Raw genomic sequence first — 8520 nt, 5'->3', positions numbered from 1 at the left:
TTAATTTATGGGTCAGGTATAATTGCAGTGGCTCAAAACCTGGTCAGTTTCTGGGTCGTTTTGTAGGGGTGGAGCTTAATCCGGAAATACAAAAGCTTTAAAGTTAGTCGAACCACTGCAAACGTTTAGTTGTTGATAAATCGAGTAGTTATCTATTTGTTTAACAAAATATCACGTAAGCATCTTTTCCAAGCAAATTTTTAATTACAAATATGAGTTCTTTTAGCAAAATAACATAGAGTATTTACATAGCTGTTTATCGTAGTTTTTTCTTGTTAAGAATAAATGGTAACACGCTCACAAAACGGAAAAAATCTTCTCAAAGATACACCATTAATTATTCTGTATTCGTTTATATTTGAAAAATAGTTATATATTTTTTTAATATGAATACACTTTTGTAAAGCGGTATTACATAAAATATTGAAAAGTTACGATTATGTTCTGAACAAAGAAAATGCATATTAAAACGGTTGTCCACTTTGTTACCATTCTGAGAGCCTAAAATGATTCTATTTTAATTCACTGTAAATATTAGTATTAGCATCTCGTTAGGCATTGATTGTAAAAATGAAGGCAACAGAAGACATCAGTTTTTTATCTTTACTGTATTTGCTGCAAGCACACACTTTTTTAACAACTAACTTTATATTACTACCAAGTCTCAACTGTAGGACATTTTGAAGCAACGACAGTATGTAGCTACCTAAGGAACAACCATTTAATTGTGTATCTCAAATTTTATTTGAACTTGTTACTACAATGGTGCGCTGTCAGTAGCACCGCCAGGCCTAGGCTGTATCTCATCTGTTTGGTTCACAAAAAGTGTAGGAGAGGAGGCAAGGTAAAGCAAGTTTTTGTAGTCTTCTGCAATGCAGGGCAGTTATATTTTTGGACTAGACAGCCTGCCTGTGATCAGTAGTCCTCAGTAGTCAGAGTCGCTTACTGCTTGCAATTTGTCTTAAAAAATTAATTGAAATGCACTGCATATTCATATTGCTTCAAGACCTCAGTGGGTCATCATGTATTCATAACTGACTTTTTGTATTCATCATTTCATCTTCTATATAGACCTACCTACAGGCCTCCCGTGCCTGTAGTCGGCAATCATGTCGGTAGGTTATCGAAGCCTCGATAGCTGAATGACATGATCGCTGACGACAGTCAACTTCTACGAGGAGCCTGAGGGCCTACCAAATATATATTTTTAATTGCAGTGCATTTAAGCATTATGCCGCTCCTTCTTGCCTCATTGTTAGACGAGTCTGAGCAAGCTATCAATGCCCATGAAATCGAATATGGCAACAAGTTTTACACAAACCATGAGGTCGGCATATTCAACAAGCATGAAAGACTTTTTGAATGTAATCTCATATCCTTAAAGCACTTTTTCTTCACTGCCTAATTTGTGATCTTGCGTTAAAAATGAACATTTTATACCTCAGATATTTTAGTGTAACCTTGATGTTGAAGTGTAACCTTGATTGTAAAATGTAGGCCTATGCTTGGTTGTTGTGCAATAGAAGTACATGTCAATAGTAGCTTATATGTTTTTATGCTGCAGTTTGATGAAGCCCTTTTTGGTTTATTTTTGTACCATGTGATCTATGACGTCACAGGCCCTACTTGAAGCAGAGTTGACACAATTTTCATCAGTTCACTAGCAACTCACACTGGATACACACCATCTAAGTCTCAGCAATAAAGGATTACTCTCTATAGACACTCAACTTTTAAGCTTAATTTGACGAAGTGGATATTCGGGTATATACAGACATGCAGTGGATTACGATCAAGCTTATAGTGCAGCCTTGATTAGAAGATATACATGGACTTCAGTGTACAAGCATTGGCATGCAATTGAGATGACATTAAAAATCATTGTATATATTAATAACTACAATCAAGCAAGCAATAAATGTATCAAGCATCATATACATGCAGCAGTTAGTTCCCAATTGAGTGTTAGCAATCAAGTAAGGCTAAAAACCTACAACGTCTTCAGCTAATGAATCTAAAAAATCTGTACCATGTTTCTTAATTTTAAAATTTTATCTGCTCTAATTTAGCAAGGTGAAGATATTTGGAGAGGTAAAAACGTCATCCATGACAGTCAAAGCTATTTATGTATGTATGGCGAAGAAAAAGAGTATGGCGAAGAAAAAGAGTATGGCTGCATGTACGGCCCTGAAAGACAGCAAACCCAGAAGGAAAAGTACAAAGAACAGCGGAGGGTAAGTTACCGGTACACCAAGAATATTTTACTCAGCCTATTATAAGGGATATTTTTGGACAGCAAAACTCGGTCATTGTATGTCCAATATATTTAGACAGGGCTATCCTTCCATGTCTTTGCAAATGCACAGATAGTATAGTATGGATTTTACATAGAGATGATGAATAATATTTATTACTTTTATGGATTTTAAATTGTTTTATTTCTGAAATAGCTATCTTGTAACAAAAGCATGCGTGCACATTTATATTCTTGTAAGCCAAAATCAGAGAATGCAGTAAATCTAAGTCTACACTACTGTGAGGGTTGCGACATGTCTAAGCTGTATTCGATACTTTGCTTTCGGTCTCACAGTACATCAAAGTTCAAAAACATTTTCTCTTCTTTTATTCATCTACACTCTCATAGAAATTTGGTAGAATTGCAAAGAAACACAGACTTGATTGGAATGCTCAGATACCATATCCTTGACCCAATAGCCAGTGAAGTTTACGGCAATCTGTCTCATTTTTCTTGAGAATTTCTCATCGCGAGGCCTCACACATGCGCCAGATAGTATTATATTGCAGTTCACACCTTTGGTTAAACTTGGACGTAATATTTTATTTTACATTGAATATTTCACACCTAAAATTTGCAAAAACAATCATTAAAAGCAAGATAAAATGAATGCTTATTTTGGAGCTCTGGCAACAAGGCCTTTGTTTGGACTCTTTTGCCAATTTGAATTTAGTTAGATTGTGCCCACAAATATAAATATGCTATACATGTGCATAAATTCATATATGTTGTCACATGGTGTCGATATACATAATTTACGTATTGTTTATATTTTTAGTCACAGAATCCAACAAAGAGACCGCATCCTCAAGACAATACATCTGATAGTAACACGGAGGTACTCACTCACATAACCAGCAATAAAATTTTAGGCAAATCGTGCAATATTAATTATGGTTAAATGTGGAATTTCATTGGTAGGCGAATCTTCAAGCTATTTATAGCCCTAGATTAGTAGCTAGAAAAACGTGAAGTTATAGTAGGATAATGCAGAAGAACCCCTTGTGTAGGCAGGATTAGGTTTCAGAAACAAATTATTTGCTGCCAACTGCGATATTTGTTAAGTTGCCTGTTCACACCCAGCCAAACGTTCAATGCCTCGAGCATTCTGATTTATAGCTCAAGATAAGGAGGAAACGCAGTGCTTGCTCAGGATGGGTAGGAGTAAGAGCAGAGGCTATGTGAGCTTCCATAGATGTGGGGAGCATCTACGAAACGCCACAAACGACAGCATTATAGATGTAACTCAGACACCTGATGTTACTTTCATACCTAACAGTCCGGTGAGTGGTAATATTCAGTAACTCAGTTTTAAAATTAGAACCCTGTTGCATGATGCTTTTGTGTCACTTTAGTGTAAGTGCTCAGTGTCTGAATCGGAGAAAGTTGTGCAGCGATGCTCCCAAGTCTTTGATTCCAGATTTGTAAAGCATATCAAATCGCTGGCATGCGTTTTGCTCCAAATCAAATCACTTAGAAGGGTGACTGCTCAGCTTTCAAATAAAATGAAATTAAAACCATCATCCACTATGTAATTGTTGGTTTTAATTTGATTTAATTTACAAACTGGGTAATCCATTTTTATGGTGCTTTAATGCCAATCTCATGATTGGTGATTTGATGTAATGTGCAAATCTCTAATCAGGATTTGGGAGCATCTCTGGAGTTGTTATCAACTCTTTGAGAGATTGATAACAAGGTGCCACAACACCATCCGATTCATAGACTGAGTACTTTGACTAATTTCGCTGTTGTCTTGTACAAGTCAACTCTATGGGCTAAGTCGGTTGAGCAATGTAGGATTGGAGAAGATATATGAAGTCAGGAAATAATTGTGAAATAAAACTACTGTAAAAACAGTAATAAAGTCAGGAACTAGCAAAAGCAGATTTGTCCGGTTCTTTGAGATCGCCAAATTACCTTCCAGCTAATCACAATGTCCAATGTAACTTTCCAATCTACTTCATTAAATTAACAAATAGTATTCTTGTCAAAGTCAAAAATTGTCGCAAATAATGCCACTTGAATACTGCATTCACAGTACTTTACAAGTTCAAGGAGATGTAAATACACATGCTATGATTGTTTTTATTTTAGATCAAGGATCTCCAAGAGGAGTTTGCAGGGAGTAAGAAATGACAGAGCAAAAATGCTTCCTGAGGCTTTCTAATACAAGCAATATCTAGATAGGCATAGAGCAAGTTTGTTCCCCATAGCTGTGGGTGAACTGGCAATGAAGGGAAGTCACGCCAGATGGCATCTGGCGTGCCCTCTACCTCATTGCCAATTCATCTGCAGCTATAGAGAACAAACTTTTTCTAGATAGGAATACTTTTATATGCAAAATCTCGAACTGTTTCAGCTTGTACTGTGCTCAATTTTGAGTGAATATATTGATCAAATTAAAACATACCTACATACATAAAACATTCAGGATTTTCAACACTGATTTTTTTTTAAATAAACCAGACTTATATTCACTTATTTTCACATATCTACATGTAGTATATGTAGCCCTTTTCTACTCTGTTATTCTGTTCTCATTTGTGCTTGTTAAAGGCCTTTTATGGCTTTGGTGCTGATGTGGTAGTAATTAAGTTATGTGCAACATTTTCTTTTTATATCAAATAAAGTAAAATTATTAAACTTTACGATTTATCATGATAGATTCGTCCGATAACTAAAACAACCTACTTCCCATCATTGTTCCAGTGGTCCATCACCAGACATTTTGTCATTGCGCATCGACTTTTCAAACAATGTATGTTGTACAACATCAGCAATGCCAATAGACATACATCATGCTGAAGGTTTTGTGTGTGCTGCCCTCTGATTTTCCAGAATTGGCTACATTGTGCTTGTGGAGGTAACGGGAAAGCTGCTAACAATGATGCACAACAATTGCCACATGCATTATTTATATTGGAGCAAGAAAATACATCATCATGCCAACAAAAAGAAAATATTTTTTGCTCAATAAATCAAGAAAATTTTTTTGGTCACACAATGCTGTACATAAATAATAAATATATAAGCAAATTGACAAATGAATACCTACAGAGTGCGGTCATGTTCAAAATCTAAACAAAGTTAGTTGTTGGAGAAGTCGGTGTTTGTAGTAAAGATAAGATAGACTAATGTCTTCTGTTGCCTTTTCACAATCTTTGTCTTACGATACGCTAACATAAATAGTTACACTAAAATGAAATAGAATCTTCTTTAGCTCTCAGAATGGTAGCAAAGTAGACAATTGTTTCAATGTGCATTTTATTTGGTTAGAACATAATCACAAATATTCAATAACTTATATAATACCACGTTACATACATGTAAGTGCAATCATATTACAACGTATGTAAGACATTTTTCATACACACTGTATAAACGAATACAGAATAATTAATGATGTATTTTTGAGAAGATTTTTTTCCGTTTCGTGAGCATGTTACTATTTCGTCTTAACACGACAAAACTACGATAAACAACTATGTGAATACGTTATGCTAGTTTGATGAAAGATCTCATATTTTTAATTAAAGATTTGTCTAAAACGATGTTTATGCTTTATTTTGTTACAAAAAAATAATAAGATTACAGACTCAATTTCTAACCGACTAAACATTGGCACTTGCTTAAAACCTCGTCGCTTAGTGCCGACAAAACATTTGCATTTCCGGATTAAGCTCCACCTCTACAAAACGACCCAGAAACTGACCAGGTTTTGAGCCACTGCAATTATACCTGACCTAATTTATGCGATACAAACGATACATCATATAGTCAGGATCAAGAGACAGATAGATAACTTTATGGGTTTATGCATCGGCTGCTCAAATTACTTTCGTAATGCTAGTAAATAGAAACATTACACCGCATTCATGTTTCTCATGATTGTTCTTTTGTTTGTGATTGGCTGCAAGAAATCATATAGCTAAAATTGGGAAATACCGCACTTTGTGATTACGTCCTGACGAAGGCCAAAATATTGCTCAGCTGTGTGGATGTTTATTAGGCTATAGACATGAAATAGATTGTGTGACAGGCTCGGAATTCATTAGGTAAAAAGAAGGAACTTGCAGCTGATGATTTGTTATTAGTGTAGCAGGCTAAAATACGGTTTTCTGCTAAATAGTTATATAAATGTAGTTTTCTGCTAAATAGTTATATAAATATTTAAAAAAAAATATCTCAAGTTTCCGATTTTTAAAAAAAAGTTCGGCCGATACCGATTCAGATACTTAACACCCATATCGGCACCGATTCCGATATTAGAATCGGGGCAACTCTAATAACAACAGCTAGCAACCAGACCAAGCCATGAGAATAATAAGTATTCCATGTCAATACAACCGCCAAATAGTGTATATGTCGGCTGGTGCAAACGATTTGCCAGTGGGTGCTGCACAAAAACGGTCTTTTTGTTGGTTCAATACAATTTGCTATAACACCCAGGTTCAGTGTTTGCGTTCGTATGTGTTTCTGTTGGGCCACTCTGAGTGTAGTTACTTGTAAGAGAAGAGAGTATAGGCTGGTAGTTTTCCTGCTTGTATTGCCTGCTATTGCACAGACTCATAAAGTGCCCTCTCTAGAGCTTTTAACATCTAGATAAACATCCTTTACACCAAACATATTTGAGTTAATACATGGTTGAGTACACAAACAAACAAACAAAATCCTCTAAAATCTATAAAGTGGTAGGCTGGTAACAGGATAATCTGAAAATAAAGAAAACCAGGTTTAGCCGCTTTTGTCTTTATGGTTATTAAAGGCTGGACTTACACTTATCTTGAAGTTACAAGCTACATTTAAAAGATATACAGAATACAAAAGAAAAAGTTTGAGCTTCAGTAAATCAGAAATTTGTGAAAATAGCCTTTTGCTATTATTATTCCTACTAACACAGAGCTATACAGAGCTGGAATGCTATTATTATTCCTACTAACACAGAGCTATAGAGTTGGAATGCTATTATCATTCCTACTAACACAAAGCTATACAGAGTTCGAATGCTATTATTATTCCTACTAACACGGAGCTATACAGAGTTGGAATGCTACCTATTATCATTCCTACTAGCACAGAGCTATACAGAGTTTGAATGCTATTGTTATTCCTACTAACACAGAGCTCTACAGAGTTCGAATGGAAGTTCTTCTGTAGAATCTGCCAGGCAGCTTTGAGCAAAACTTCAAACACCAATAATATGTCTAACAATAAAATTTTCATCTAACATGATAAGGCTGGCAGCTTCGCACAATCCTGACCTACATTATTGCCCTAACATTTGGATTAGTATAATAGCCAGGTGGTTCTTGCATAATCTGGTAATTGCTATTAGTTAATGGCTCAATTTGTCTCTTCTCAGATATGGTAGTACATATCTTACATTTTCCTTCTTAGGATAGGTCAGCAGATATAGGCTTCTCCGATGAAGGAGCGAAAGGGTCGGGGATGCATATATATGCTTGAATGTATGTATGAAAATATGAAAAAGGCCGTTTTTCAAAACTGCAGCGCACTCTGTTGGCAGAGCACAAGTGAGTTGGTTTCAGCAGGTTGTATCATCGGCAGCGTTGGGTTTAGCGCAGATACGCTAAAAGTGGGGGTTGTCCTGCCACTCTTACGAGTTTTCTTCAGTATATTAGGCTCGAAACATGGGCACAAACTAGGTATGAAAAGTTGTTCTTTCATTCCGTCAAACCCAGAAAAAGTGAAATATCCCTGACCGGTCCAAGCGGTTATTATAGGTATCTCTTTCTCTACCTCCTCTCTCTCTTCCTTCTCGTCTCGCCCTCCCCCCTCTCTTTCTTCCCCCCCCTCCTCTCTCCCCCTTCTTTCTTCCCCCCTCTTTCTCCTCCCCCTTCTCTCTTCCCCCCCTCTTTCTCCTCCCCCTTCTCTCTCTCTCTCTCTCTCTCTCTCTCTCTCTCTCTCTCTCGTCTTGACAAACTGTTGTTTTTGCGGAGTTGTCACCCGTTGAGCGGGCGAGCAACACAACAGCTTGTCACAAGACGTACTGCACCTGAGTGGCTCAGAACCTGGTCACGTGACGGGGGAATTTTCAGTTTTTGTCTAATATTTAATATCTCATGCCAAATCTTACCAATTTTTTCGAGATTTATATTTTGTTATACATTTCTCTATTTTTCTATACATTTTCCAAATACCTCTCTGTGTACAATAATCTTATGCAAGATTCTGCAACTATTTATGCATTATTTTTGCAT

The sequence above is a fragment of the Watersipora subatra genome, chromosome 1, assembly GCF_963576615.1.
Source record: "Watersipora subatra chromosome 1, tzWatSuba1.1, whole genome shotgun sequence".
NCBI classification, from domain to species: domain Eukaryota; kingdom Metazoa; phylum Bryozoa; class Gymnolaemata; order Cheilostomatida; family Watersiporidae; genus Watersipora; species Watersipora subatra.
Note: the sequence above shows the minus strand (reverse complement) of the source record.